At 39.2% G+C, this 15,407-nt stretch overlaps 2 protein-coding genes across 4 annotated transcripts in view; one reads left to right on the top strand and one right to left on the bottom strand.

Moving 5' to 3' along the window:
- The window catches only part of LRRC31 (leucine rich repeat containing 31), a 58,790-nt gene that overhangs the window by 16,637 nt on the left and 26,746 nt on the right, over nucleotides 1-15,407 (bottom strand). The window lies entirely within an intron of this gene.
- The window catches only part of SAMD7 (sterile alpha motif domain containing 7), a 29,471-nt gene continuing 22,673 nt past the window's right edge, over nucleotides 8,610-15,407 (top strand). The window contains exons 1-2 of the mRNA XM_027806677.2: nucleotides 8,610-8,808; nucleotides 11,987-12,050. The gene's annotated coding sequence lies outside the window, so the exon portion shown is untranslated. The remainder of the gene's footprint in view (nucleotides 8,809-11,986; nucleotides 12,051-15,407) is intronic.

The following is a 15,407-nucleotide window of genomic DNA, read 5'->3' as shown; positions in this document are numbered from 1 at the left end:
GCACTCCTGTTCATTTTAGGGCAAGGAGACATGAGAAGAGAGGTCATACTGCATCATCCCACACAACCTGCTTGTGGGCAACAGTATGACACATTACAACGCAATCATTTGATACATCGTGTGCATACATCAGACTTCACCACACTTTTTTTTGTCTGTCTGCCCTGGAATCTGATCTCCGTGATGGCAAATGTTACAATTTCTAATTTAAACATACTCATGGCTGGCTATGCTGAATCTCTTTCATTTTGATGATTATTTTTAATCTATGAGGTCTTCACTTTTGTAAGCTAAACCAAGCAAACTCTTCTTGTCTCCCCTGATGCAGCAAATTCCGTTTCCCTTATTACCTGCTCACCTTTGTCTGCACTGTTGCAGTATAATTTATGCTTCCTTAAATACAAGGGACAATCCACCGATATGTATACACTAAAGACATATGCAAACTGGAGTGCTTTTGGTGGGGAATGATAAAGCTGGTAAACAAAACTAATGACTGCTTTGAAAGTAGCTGAGCAGGCACCAGCCACAAGGACAGGCTTGACTCAGTGTGTCAGTGTACAAGTGATTCAGACAGGGTGGAATGAGGCACAGGGTGCTGCTATGACCAAATAGGATAAGATTAAGAGAAAAAAATATCAGGAAAATCCTCCTGCCCATGAGAAGTACCATGCTAGGAAACATTTACAGTAGAAAAAAAATGTGCAAAATCACTGTGATGAACCATCTTTCCCTGAAGAAATGCAGGACACATTCATATTCCCAAGCAGAAAGGATCTCCAAGTTGGTTTTAGGGGTTTTTGACACCAGCAGAGGCTGTTCTGTCCCTGTTTCTGAAAACAGCATCTCACTACAGACCTGCGTCCACTGGGAAAGATGACCTCCCTGTGTGCTAATTCACCTCACAGTGTTCAGGAATCTCAGCTATGCAGACTACTGAAAATCCGAAGCATTTCTGATGGTAAGGACCTCATTGAATTCGACAGCTCTTTTCCACTTCTTGTGATTAACAGAGCAGCCAGGGATGAAACAAGACGCAAAGCAACCCATATTTGTGAATGTGCGCCAGGCTCTGCTGGCCCAAGACACTCGATGTGTCTCCACTCCATAAACTCCACTCCCTGGAACGGGAGAAACCCTTAAGCATGTTAAACACCAATTACAGTGGTTAGGCTGGACTAACGTGGATGCTCTGGCATCAGTATATTAGGTGATGTGTTGCCCATTCAGAAATTCTTTCACTGTTTTAAGCTGCTGAACGATAGTGAAAATACCTCACGGCACCACGACAGCATCCTGTAATCCGGTGAGAAGGGAAAGGTAGTTTTATAGTTTTGCAGTGACCTAGTTTCCTCTTCCTAGAAAGCAAATCTTTATCTTTTTTACAGTATCTATGAGGGAAGAGGGGACAGCAGGATTATCCCAAAACAAAGCAGCATAACTGGAGTGAGGTGGCTGCGCTGGGCTGAAACATTACTTTGCAACAGATCCAGGCTGTGCTGTGAATATGCAATATATCTTGACAGCCAGGCCAAGCCATGCCCCTGTTAGCAGATAGACTGGGCCTTGCTGTGTCGGTTGCTGTCTCCCCCAGGGCATCCTTCTGAACATGTGTCCTGCTCCTGCCTTGCAGACCTGTGCATCTGCTTCTGGCAGTACGTCATGGGCAGCACAGGACAGGCTTAGCTTTTGGAGTTTAAAAATAATAAACGCCTTCCCCTTTCTATCCAGTTAAATGGTTTGTGACCATCTGCCAAGTGCTCAGTGTCACACTTGTTTATATCTACTCTTCCCTCTGTGCAGACCTGGGGCAAGGTTAGGAACAGAACCAATTTTGGAACAACATAGTTAAAGGTGCATCCCACACAGCATTCCCCAGTGAGAGATTAATGTGGATTTTTGTACTTTGCCTCATTGTGACTCCTTAATCCGGCATATATTCCAAAGAAATAATGCCATTAGAGGATTAGTGCCACAAGTTCATTTGAAAAAAAGGATTTGCAAACACTGAAATCCTATATTCTATGTACTTAATCACTGAGTATCATTTTGGGGATTTCCTCTCCCTTTAGTGGTGTCTCTTTTGATGAAACCCAAGCAAAGTAGCAACTCTGTTTTGGAGGGCCCTTATTATCCATTAAAGGAAAACAAAACCCGAAGTACATGGTTAAAATAATACAGAATCTAAACACACTGGACTAAACCCATCCTTGCTGTCACACAATCATTGCAGCTATACCAGGGAGGCGCTTGGTCCAATATTTATATAGAATGCAATGATTTGGATACTTATCTGCTAGGAATATTTAATATTCCGAGTCCTGCAGCATGTAGGAACACACTGACCCTTGTTTGCTTCTAAGGCAGTTCCCTTCCCCTGCTTTGCTCACACCTAGTGAGGCCACTGTTCTCTCTGTGGGAAAAGGAGACTGAATCACTGCCATGTTATTCATTCTCTCTTTCCTTAGCATGCATCTCTGCTGCTGCGTTTCTCCTTTCTGTGTGATTGCCACTGCCTGCAGCAGCCTCCATGGGCTTCTCTTGCTTGGCTCAATTTGTTGCAGGCTGCCTAGGTGAAGCAGGCAGTTGCATGGGCCAAGAAATTGCTGGGGGTGGAAAAACACTTATTGCCCTGTGTCTGACATTGCCAGTGCCAGGTGACTTGCTCTTGGGCTGTGCTGACTCAGAATACATGTGCCAGGAGCTGCTGCTGAGTCAGGATAGGGGAAGAGTGGCCTGCTGCAGCACCAGGTTCCCTGCCCTCATCTTGCCCAGCCACGTACATCAAACCATACCCTCCACAGCTCTCCCCATCCTCTCTCTCATCCCTCCATCTCCTGACCCAGTTCTAAGCCTTTGTAAGTGAGGCAGCAAAATTCAGACGTGCTTACATAGCTGAGAAGCCTTCAGCTGGCACTGGTGGTATGTTGCTAGTGCCACAACATCTGTATCTAATTTGATGTTGACTCTCTTTACATCCAGGCAATTCACAGAGCAGCTTTAGGTCTACACAAAATCCTTCAGAAGAGACTGCACACAAGATGGGCTGGAAAGACAGTTCCCCAAGGATGAATGAATAGATGCAGCTGCACTCACTATTGGGAAGTGCTCTGCAGAACCTAGGCTGGGAAGCATAGCTTAGGCTTCCAGGTAGAGTTCAACAGTGTGCTGCCACCTGGATAAACACTATTTTCCACACATTCTTATACTCTCAAAAATTATTGTGCCACATAGAAATATTTCCCTGGAGCAAATTAATTCCAGACTTCCCTACACTGAGATATATGCATGCCTGAGGATTCAATTTGGTCCAAAGTATTCAAGTATCCCCATCATTTCCCACAAAATAAATATTCCACCTTCTGATTTTAATAGCCCATCAGCCTACAGTAGTTCCTGAGGCAGCTGTTTAAAACACATTTGACTGCGTTATGAAAACTAAATCCAACTCCCTCAATTCTGTATTTATGTACAACCATAGATGGATCACAGAAGGGGTTTGAAGAGGCACTGAGAACATAGGGAAACAGCTAAAACCTTGCATTCAGAAACGCATATGCCTCCGAGTGACCTTATACAGTCCCCTAAACTCAGACTTTTCATGGGTGGAAAGTTTGAGGAACATTTTGACGTTTCACTGTACTTCTACTCTTTAAAATGTAACAAAAATTAACGTTATGAAACTGTGGTGCTAGCATGCAAAGGCAGGCTCTGCCCGAGCTGAAAGGGCTGCACACTTGGCAGGACAATCCAGCAAGTGCATGTGCTGAACGAACAGGTTGCGAACAGAGATGTATGGCTGCCCCTGATTTATAGTTATAAGAATTTCAGCCCTGCATATACCAGTACGAGCTGCTAGACATGAACTGTAGAATTCTAAAATATATTCTTTTTTTAAAAGCCAAAATAATAGCAATGATAAGTAGATTTTCCCAGCTATTCTGTCATATGGAATAGGCATGTTGATTTCCATAAAAAGCATGACTAATAGATCCATCACTGCAAATGTGTATTTATTTCCACAATGCAGATATTTTTCACACTCTGATAATGACTTACACTTTCTTAAATGGAGCTACACAAATACGAACAATGTTTAATTCTCTATTACAACATATTAGTCTGATAGAGAAGATTTTCAGGCTGGAAAATTCTTTTTGGTTGAACTTATGCCAGAATTAATCCCTTTCCAGTTAATCATTTACGTGAATGGGTAACCTGCAGAGTTCATGCAAGGCCTGCAAACTATATTAATTACTAGAAACCTAATTAAAAATCAACAGAGTCCAAGGATCAGTGTTACTTCCATATGGTACCATCTGGTACAATGGGTCTGGATAGTTCAGCAAAACTCCCCATTGCCTTCTGTGGAACTTCAACCTGAATATGTGTTTCCAGAAAGCGCAACTTTATGGGGATGAGCTGGTTATAAAGCATTTTTAGGTTCATCCTAAATGACAGCATCTGAGTCCCTATATTTCTAGCTGTTATTTCAAAAGTTAGTTAAAAAAAAAAAAAAAAAAAAAAAGAGCATTTACTCAACAGGGTTTTTTTAATGTGATAGCAGCGCAGTCATAATTTGCCTTTCCACATCCAAAAATACCTTAAATACATACACAGGCTAATGAAAAAATCGCCAAACAAGCAAATATGAAAACATGTCTGGCCTAAAATGGTTCAATTAAAGATAATAAGTGGTATATTGTCATTTGCTTTGTTAATTATTACTCCAATGTAAAAAGGCACATCCAGAGTGAAATTCTATAGATGACACCAACATGGCAGAGTGCGGCTTCCGTTACCTCTGGTGTGTGTGTGCATGGAAATGGTAATATAATTTTACCAACTGATTTGCTCTTTCAGCATGTGGCCAGTTTGACAGTTTTGACCAAAACATCTCAGTCTTGTTTGATACCGTTACCTGAACATTTAAAAATTCAACTTGTACAGTTTTAAATCCAGACCTTTCCAACCATTTTGATTCAGGGACACATAAACCCAGTCATCTTCCAACATACAATTCTTGGTCAATTTAATTTTCAAAGGAACTTCATGGTTAGCAGTATTTAATCTCTCACAGTCACTCATTGGCTTTTAAATTGAGATCAGCCACGCTAAGTAAAATTTAGTAGCTTCAGCTTTGTCCCTATTTGGGTCCAGTTCTCTCTGATTAATTCTCAGATTTCTACTGGGAATGGGACAGCTGTGTAAACAACCTAGTCTCTCCAAACTTCTCTCAAGAGCTGTGGTAAATGTAATGCTTTCCCATTGAACAGCCACTTGTGTTGCAACCTGTTACCTTTCCAGTGAGTATTTGCTGACCTTGTCAGTATGTATTTAGTAAAGATGAACAAAGTTGGGCACTTCCCTCTTCAGCATGTCTTGCAACTCAGGCAGGAACTAGAGCACCTACCCTGCAACCAAGCAAAAGGCTGAGGATTGGGGGAAAAAAAAAACTCCTAAGGAGTAGTAAAGCTTAAAGGACATTCTGCATACCCAGGACATCAGAAGATTACAGTGGCACTGACACACAGCTTTGCCCATTCCCTTCTCTGGTTACTTTTCAGTTTCTTGTGAGTAGACCCAAAGGCAAGATCCTGTGTGTTTCTAAGCCAGCTGTGTCACTGTATAGTCTGGTGGTTGTTTCTACGCCCAGAACTCTAGAATCCAGAACACCACTTCTTGTTCAAGCTCATTCTTGCAATTTCCAGTCTACCAGTGACAGACTTCCTAACCCATCCATCAGACCACCCTTTCCATACTTGTGCTTGTGGCACTCCTGATTTAGACCTTTTGGGGGAAACCTGGAATGAAGTGAGGTTTAGCTAAAGAATTTGATTAGCCTGAACACAGATTTCATTTTGGAAAAAGATGGGGTGATCTGTGATAAGTCATTTACCAAGTTCTGTATCAGTCTGGTTCACTCCAGTATACAGAAATAAGTCTCCACTCAAGTGTATCTTGCTTGACATTAGGATTATCACTCACAGATTCCTCACTTGTGACAGTGTTCAGAAACAGTGGATTAAAACCTGCTTAGACTCTAGTTTAGCAGGTTCTCTTCTACTTGTACAAATCCATTCCAGCATTACATTTTGGCAAACAACATAATTTTTGAACTTGCAATAAAATGGTCTAATACAATTTTTTGCCTTACATATCTGGAGATAAAATCCCATTATCTGAGCCATGTCTGTCATTGATTTTGTCAAAAGGGAACAAAGGAAGTTCTGACCCAAATCAGTGCTGACAAAAAGTCTAGTGACAACATTAACGCGATATCTACCTTAGTGCATGGAGCTGAATTCACAGTGATAACCCACTCTGGTACTTCAAAAATTGTAAAAGATGTGATGTAGTTTACATTGCTTTTGAAATTAATTGAGAAAGAGTCTCCTCATTCTTAATTCAGCTTTAGAATAGTACATAAACTGCCAAAACCTGTTGGTTTTTTGGCAATGTTCTTCCAATTCCTTGTAGCCTATGATGAAATGATGCTCTCTTGAGGCATCCTATACTGGATGGATCAAATCCCAGTTTTGGGACTTCTCCACTGCTCGCCGTAGAGGTAACCCCAAGCTGTAAGTCTGGGTAAGAGCATACAGAAGGTGATGTGGACTTCAGCTCCATCTTTCGCATTAACATTTATCTAGTGTCAGTAGCTCAGATTACAAACACCAGATACCGAGTGGGAGCTGTCAGGCTACAGTTATCCCCTTTGGACAGAGGAATCTGAGTGTCAGTGTTTCCCCACTCACACATTCCTCTCTGCACACAGGATAAAGTGGGACTACACTGTCCTAAACCATCTCAGATAACAGTGATGCTAATTGACAGACTGAGGCCCATTTGATACACTCTACATTACTTTGTTCTGTTCATAACTCGTCTCCTACGTCACTCTTTCCCTCCATTGCCACTCTGCCATTTTTTGTATTGACTGCTGAGTGACACGCAGACCACTGCATGATTTGAAACACACCCCTGCCTGATGCCTGTGAAATCCAGTCAAGAAGTACTAGATCTTCTCTGGAGAGGAACCATTAAAGCATCTTTAGGAATTGTGGTTGTCACACGTCACTACAGCACAAAACAATCCTGCTTCTGTGCCAGAAACCAAAGGCTAAATACCAGGGGTCCTGAAAGTCGTGTGCTCTCTCTCCAAACTTCCCTCGTTAGGTAAAACAGGAAAAAATAAATATATATCCTTATCATATTGCTGGGCTTGCTTCTACTTCAGGAAGTAATTTTTCCTGGTATTGAACTTTTTGTTGTTTTCCTGAAGTGTGATTCACATGGACTAAAACATCTGACAAAAAATGGATGCTGATGCAAGAATTTACTTCTAATTTATTTGGGCAACCCTGTATTTACAAAGCATTTGCTTCAGCCTCACTGAGACAATCTCGAAAAATCCCAGCAGAGTAATTTTTTTTCAAGACTGTATCTATTCATTACATTTCAAGTCACAGGTTTCTGTAGGCAGTTACAGACAAAGCAGACTGAACCCAAGCTGAAAACTACCTTTAAGTCTAGAATGCTCCTTCAGTTCCTTGTCTGCCTACACATGCAACAATTTGGACAATGTCATAAAAATTATTCTTAGGTTATTTTAGCTGGTTTCTAATTATTTTTTAAAGGAAGTCCTACAATTATTTTTAAAGCCAAGTATTGAAATATATTTTTAAACAAGAATTCTAGGTGTGATTTTTTTTCTTTATAAAGAAGGCCCAGACAGCAAGAAATTAGCCATGATAGCATTTACAACAAAAATAGTCAGTCACTTGAAAAAAAATCCAAAATAATCTCACGTTAGATATTATATCTGTATTTTGTGTTACATTATTACAAAATAGTTTGTTTTCAGTAAGGAGAAGCAGAATTACACCCCTTTGATAATAATAACACTTCCATGAGAACGAGTCCATTTTCTCTAGGTTTAAGCACTGAGAGCATTTGAGCATTTGAGAGGATAAGGGGCAATTTTTTGTTCTTACAGCAAGTACTTGATTAATATTAGGCAGGTGAATAAGAGGTTAACAAACTTCAACCCTGCTGTCCATCAGCTGACATGGATATTAGAAGCACTCCCCGGCATTTTTAAGATCTGCCGTTTACTAGGCATTCACTCTGAGAGCTAACTCACTGGCAGTGAGAATTAAAGAGTAAATTGCCAGCTTGAGCAGTATAACCATCTGATCCCTGTGTTAGCCTCACAATATGCTTAACAGGATTTCCATCTTCTAGTTCCCCCCAATCCAATCGGATACACAATTCTGGGATAAGAGTGTTCTGGGGTAACAGTTTGCCAACAGTCAGATTTAAACCCTCTCCAAAAATCAGCATAAATAGGTAACACAGTGTGTGAGAGCTAGGCAACTTGTTAACCTTCTCATATATTTCTTGCTGGAACAGGAAGATTTTAAGTGAATGCATCAAGCATCTTAAAAGCTAACAACAGCTTAGCAGGTTAAATGTGAAATAGGTTTATCAGATCAGTGTAGTGCTCTTCTTGTAATTATGTTTTCACAGCCTTGTTAGGGGATGGTATTGGAGAAGAGCTTGTGATGTCAGAGTGGGTAGGGCTTAGAAGCAGGGATGAGGGGTAATCAAGATAAATTCAAATTGTATTTAAAGTAAAGTCAGCGTTAGTTAAGGCAGTTTTTGACATGTTAATCTTGATGTGTTTTAAAAGCTGCCAATCACATTACTGCGGCAGCTTGGAAGGAAGACTTACAGTGAAGACACATACTCCTGGATGTTCACGGTGTCTTCATTTTGCCCAAAACTAAGGTCTTCACAATAGATGTAAGTATACATAAAATAAAGCATGCTAGTTTTTTACACAAATGGTGGTGCAACACCTGCTAAGCAATACCAAGAGGTGTATGACTTTTCAGATTTTGATACAAAAGTCTTATCTCACAATAGAAACAGTGCAGATCAATGCAGACTTCTTCATGGTGTTTTTCTTTAAAAGCAGCACTGGACTGCAGAGAGTAAAGTTAGGAAGTTCTGATTTCTCAGCAAACTGCTATATGTACTCTTCTGGGTAAATAATCCTGCTTACTGTATTTTTTTTATGACAAACTTGATAATTTTAGAAACATTTAAAGATCTATTTCACAAATGGAGGATTTTACTTTAGGAAGGCTTGTAATTGTGTATTCAGCGTTTTTCTGGAAAACTTTGGATACAGATTGAGTTGCTTAATATATATGCACAAGTGTCCCATTGTCTTGTCTAACTAACAAAATACTTATAAGATTTCACTGGTTGTTAATAATATAGCTTAATCTTTGTGTTTACCTTTTTAAAGTACAACAGAAAAACCTCAATATTTTATGGATACTTCCTGGAACACTGGATTTTCTAAACCAGCGTGCAATCAGAATTAAGGCTATCATCACACATATATTTGGCTGGTTTAGTCTGATGTACCTACATAAGTTTTACCTAATTAAAATTTTGCTGGTGTGCATAGTCATTGCAACAAACCCTGGTGCTAGCACTGTTGTGGAACACCTATGTATGCACTGTGATGTATTTTGTAAAAATAACATCATAATGTGTTGAGGGTTCCTTATGTCTTGTTATTATCTGAATATTAAGTGTAAACTGAGAAAAGCTTGGGCACTGTTTTATTGCCTTTCGAGCTAAAATGGCAAGATCCTCGGCTACAGAGTATGTGAATTTCCATTATCTCCCCAGTGCCCCAGAGATTTGGAAAGAGCGAGACAGAGGGGAAATCCTAACTTAAATATTTTATCATGATCTGATCCTTCAAACTGGGGCTGAATATGTTCAGTCTGTTCAAATTACTGATTTCTGAGTCTGTTTACAGGATTGGGTTTGTAATTCCACAGGTTAATCTCACAAGGGGAAAAGGTTTGTATTAGAACTTGTGACTTCATATGAGTTTGGAAAATAACAGTGGTTTTAGTATCTGATATCTGTGATTTAGATATATATTTAACATACCTGTAAATGTTTTTTAAGATGAGTGTGTGCTGTCTTTGGCTTTGTAATAAAGCAAGCTAACCTGAAACAATTAATGATAAAACCCCACACCATCCCATTTTACCTTAGTGGTATAAGAGAGATCAAATACAGTTTTCTGTTTTATTAGAGGATTTTGGGAAGTCTGAGGGATACTGCTGCAATATTTAATATCCTAACTGAAGCAGGGAGGTACTGAGGATTCAGTACAAGTTTTCTAGATTCAAACTCTTAGTTAGCCAGTGAAGTTTCTGGCTGACTTCACTGGCTAACTAAGTGAGCTTTAACTAAGTAAGAGTTGTTAAATATAGATAGCTTTAAATAGCCTTCCTAAAACATGTTCCTCTTTCCACTACCTGGTTTCTTTTGGAACTGGGAGTGTTGTCATTTGCACTAGTATTTCATCTTAAAGAGACACAAATGCCATGAAAATTCAACTGCATTTCATTTGGAAATACCAGTATCGCTTTCCGATCATCAGAAAGCTTTCCATCCCAAGACTTCTATTTCCAGTATTTAAAAAAAAAAAAAAAAAAGGATTTTTAAGTACTTAAAAAGTAAGAAAATAATTTAGTTTCCCTTTAACTGATCCCACTTATGCCACACTTTGCAATTTTCAGGCTTCTAAAAGTATCAGACAAGAAGATAATGTTTCAAATGTCATCCCTAATTATGAAATAAATCCACAAGGAAAAAAAATTACATGATGCTTCTATCTCTGTGTATATAACCAATGTAATAGAGAACCCATCCCTTGTAAACCACTTCTCCATGTACCAGTTTGTCAGGATACAGGGTGGGTGTACAGTGTTATGCACATCTGTGCATGCACATGCTTTCTCTGCTACAACTACTATTTTTGTTAGTCCTTGCTTAGTTATTCGACTTAAGGTTTTTAAAAGGCATAGTTAAAGCACTCGCTGTGGTCACAGCTGGAGCCTTTGGGTGCTGCCACAAATAACAAATGAATAACATTAGCACTACTGTTCTGCAGAAACCAGCCCTGTGGCTACAGCACTGAGCTGAGAGGATGAAGAACTAAGCACAATTCCCACCTCAGCTGCTTACTGCCCTGTATCTATATGCTTCCAATGCCATGTTGCATGGCAGGTCTGCTTCTTTTTCCTTCACCATCTGTAGGCTTTGAGGGCTCTTGCCGTGTGTTTGTGCTCAGCATAATGCATCTCCACCTTTGGTTTTAGTCAATGCATCAGGCTGACTGTTGTCTTAGTGGCACACAGGAATAAGTTTCCCCTTGCCCCCAGACATTCCAGTGAGGAAAAAGATGAACTTCCATTATGAACCTAACTGGGTTCCTGAAAGACTGAGTTTGCCAATACTAAGTCTTCATTTCTTCCTGAAACCAGTGTTTACAAAAAAAACTTGCTGCTTGCAGTCTTGCAAGAGCGGTAAAACATTCATGTCTTCATTTCAGTGTAAAGGCATGCAATGCAAACTCTACTAGTGGACATACAGTATAAATAGTTATTTTCCTTTCTTTAGGGAATGTATTGTTCTCAATCCAGTTTTAGGATTATGCTCTAATCTCAGTCTCTGAGCAGTCTGTGCCCACGTATCTAGGATTAGAATTTAGCCCTACAGCCTCTCCAATGGTACCTTAGCCCAATTAAGATGTATTTCATGCTCCTGTATGACATAATGTTGGTATAATTGCTTTCTTGCTTTCCAAAAGTCATTTATTTTGCTGACTGTGGGTTCTTGAATAAGTACAATCTCTAGCTTTATGACTCTTAGCACAGGTTTAGGGCACAAACCCTGGATACTACAATATTATTAATATTCTAATGTTGTTAACTGGAATGTCTATCTATTTTTTAAAACACCACCTGATTTCTCAAGTGATCAGGAGAGCTTTTTCTGAGAAGGGAGCTAATGGAAATGAGACAATGTATGAGTTTATTCATGTATTTCACTCATAAGCATGTATACATATTTATATTATGCTTAACTGATTTCTCTGACACAGATTTACCTGAGGATTTTAAACAATACTCAGCTTCTTCCAAACAGTCTGTGGAGCCACGGCAAAGGTATACTAAATGTTGCTTTTAAAAAAAATGCTAATTCCATGTGTTTTATGTAAATAAAAATAGTATTAGCTATTGAAATCTTAATGCATTTAACTAAAAAAAAACCCAATGTCTTCCAACAAGCCTATATTATACATAACTTAGTATACTACACTGTATTTTGCCAGTGCAATTAATAGACACATAGACTGCTGCAGACATTTTGAAATTGCATATAGCATGATTAGATCTGCAAATGCTTCTGGTTCATGAAGTTAGTGTCTTGCCACTTCTCATCTAATAAATTGAGACAGAATTAGTACTGGGTGAGTGGTTCTGCCTGCTGCCAAGAAGGGTTTGCTAAGGGTAAGACTCTAAAGGTAGAGATTAACTTGTCTTCATCCCTGTAATGTGCTGTACAGCCAGGATTTGTGCAATAGGATCAGAGAAGAGCCAGATATGAAGGTAACGCTGGACAGCTGGTGTGTATGAATTCATATGAACCTTGCTGCAAGAGTTTGAGCTACTCTCAAATCCCAGTTAATATATCCATCAGAAGTATACTTTCCCTGTTCCCTTGGAGATATATTTTTTGCTGATGATGGTTTCCAATATGCTAGTTATGAAAATAGTATGAACCTCGAGTACCGTAAATTTGACCTGGAAGTCAGAACCCCAGCTAAGTAATCAAAAATGTTATTTTTCCAAATGGAATAACGTAGATCAGTCAAGTTCAGTATCTCCTCCTGACACAGTTGCATACAAGACTTTATATTAGGTTAAGCAGCTATCTATTTATCCTACCTGATCAATTGGAAACCTCCCTGAACAAGAAATTCAGGGAAATAAGTTATTTAATGCAGGTAACACATACATATAAAATGTGTCCTTTAAGGTAAATTTAAACCAGACTGATATTCTGCCATTCAACTTGGGAAAGTAGATTAGAATTCTGGTGGAAATAACATCTCAACATTTTTACTACAGATACCAGAGTTGGTTTTATGTATCTGAGAAGAAATCAAAGATAAGCTAGATAGGATTGACTGGCACACCAATAAAAAAAAAAAAAAAAAACAACCCAAAACCAAAACCAAACCAGAATGACTTCATGAAGCAACTCCAGCAAAAACTTCATTAAGAAATCAAACCTTCCTTTTGGCTCATGATGATTCAAAAACCAGGTCGGCAGAAACAGTAAGCTACAGTTTTAGTGAAAGAAGATACCAATGAACTTTCAAGTCATGTTATTCCATGATTTTTTCAATACTATATCTTTTCCATCTCAAGCCAACAGACCACTTAATCTACCTTTGCAGAGATAAGCTGCTTACGTGATGCACATTGCCTGAAGTAATAAATGTTGCCTGAAGTGATGCTCTATGCATCTTAGTCATCTAATAGATAACAATCTATCAAACACAGATCAACTCCACTTTGGGTGCTGTGTATTTGGTACCCTGCACTGAGTGAAAATGCATTAAAAGTAAACATCACTTTTTAAAATAAGGATTTTAAGTTCTTAAACAGTTTCTGCTTCAGCTCTGAAAGGAGGCAGTGTGAGAGACTACCTGTCAACCGACAGTTTAACATACTTCACATCCAACATAAAATCCAGTTTTGTTTTGGGAACTGCACAAACTATACAGAGAATACCACAGTAATACTGATGCTACTGGTTTATAAGCACACTTACTGCCATTTGATTGTTGATATATACCATGCCTGTTCTGACAGAAATCTAGCAACCCTATGGTGTGGTGGTAGATTTGGGTCAGAATAGATGGGTCCCTTCCCGCTAGGTTTTCCGTGATTCTACACTTTAAGGTTGTATCTATAATTTTAGTCACAGGTATGATTTTAGTGGAGAGTATAGAAGTTCTAGGTAGGCCTGATAAAGAAAAGTCTTACTTGAACATCTTTTCCCCCACACAGGGACAGCTTCCCCAGAATGAAGTGCATTCACAACTGTGATTAAAACATGGAATTGAAGAATTATGGCAGTTCCTAAAAAGCAGAAGTGGTACAGCTTGTCAGTCATCTGACAGACAAACCTTTGTTAGTATTAATAGTAGCTTTTACATATTTTTTTAAAAAATTACTATAATAAAATGTTTAAAATCTCCCATTTTTTCCATTATGTGTATCTGCACCTCTGCTGGTTGCTTTGCAGCTTTATATTCTCTAGTGAGGTGCACCAGAGGCCAGGCTGTAAGGAGGTTAGCACAGTTTAACTTTGCAGCTTGGTTTTCTAGAGTATTTAATACACAGTCACTCATCTGTGATGGAAAACCACCTAAATGGCTCACTGGATCAATACAATATGGCAAATACCATCATCCCAGTTGCCATCTATTTTTTGAGCTGCTGTAAAGTTTAGTTCAGCACTAAATCGCTTTAGTACTGAGCTTTAAAATGCTTTAGCAGCTCAGAAGCACTTTGGCAGCTCAAATGCTCTTCTTGAAGCACCCAGCATCCTAAATCGCTTTAAGTCTGAAGTATCCTAAAAAACCACAAATGGAAACATGTCCAGCAGCACATGTTCAGATACATATGTCAAGAACAAAGGACATAGTGCTGCTCTTGGATTTGACGGGCTTGCCTGCTTCCAGGAAGACCTGGATCTTGGCCAACCCAGAGCATAGCATTTACAAGTGTAAAGAACTTTTTATTTTGAGGAAACACCAGTGGCACAGTCCAAGTATAGCTCCTACTCTCAGTTTGCATGGCTGAAATGACTAAAAAACTCATTTTGAGGCTGAGACCAAGTACCTCCACCATACCAAGGAAATGGCAAATTCCTAAAGCATGTGAAGTAGATATAAAAATTTTTAAGGGAAAGCTATCTAACTTGTCGATAGGTCAAAGGCAATACAAGGAGTTATAATGAATTATAAATGGGTTTGGTAACAAAATACAGGATTTAGCTGCTGTCAGATTTTGGATAATGAACAGTTTTTAAAATTTAAGTTTGTTTTGGAGAAGGACTGGTTGTGAAAAAGGGAATTTTGGTTGTTTCTGCTTGCTATTCCTAAGGAATTTCTGTATCCTAGGTAACTGGTTTAAATGGAAACAAACCACTTGGCAACTGGATCCATCTTGTACTCAACAATGCCAACATCCCAAGCTGTGTCTGATCTCACTGAGACTTGTACACCACCACTGCCTTTACAGTGCTCTCAGACACAATTAGTCCCATAGCTGGATTTTGTGCCAATACTGTTAATCACAGGCATTGACTTTTAAGGCTAGAAGCAGGGGCAACATACTATAAAAATAAAGATATATTTCAGCCTGCAAAGTAAGTTTGGCATAAATGTGAAAATACACGAGAAAGACCTGAGCAAAAGGTAGGCAGAGTTCTCAGGGAACAGTGGC

This window comes from Falco cherrug, chromosome 11, assembly GCF_023634085.1.
Source record: "Falco cherrug isolate bFalChe1 chromosome 11, bFalChe1.pri, whole genome shotgun sequence".
NCBI classification, from domain to species: Eukaryota; Metazoa; Chordata; class Aves; order Falconiformes; family Falconidae; genus Falco; species Falco cherrug.
The sequence above is the reverse complement of the archived record's forward strand: the minus strand, read 5'-3'. Positions and strand labels throughout refer to the sequence as shown.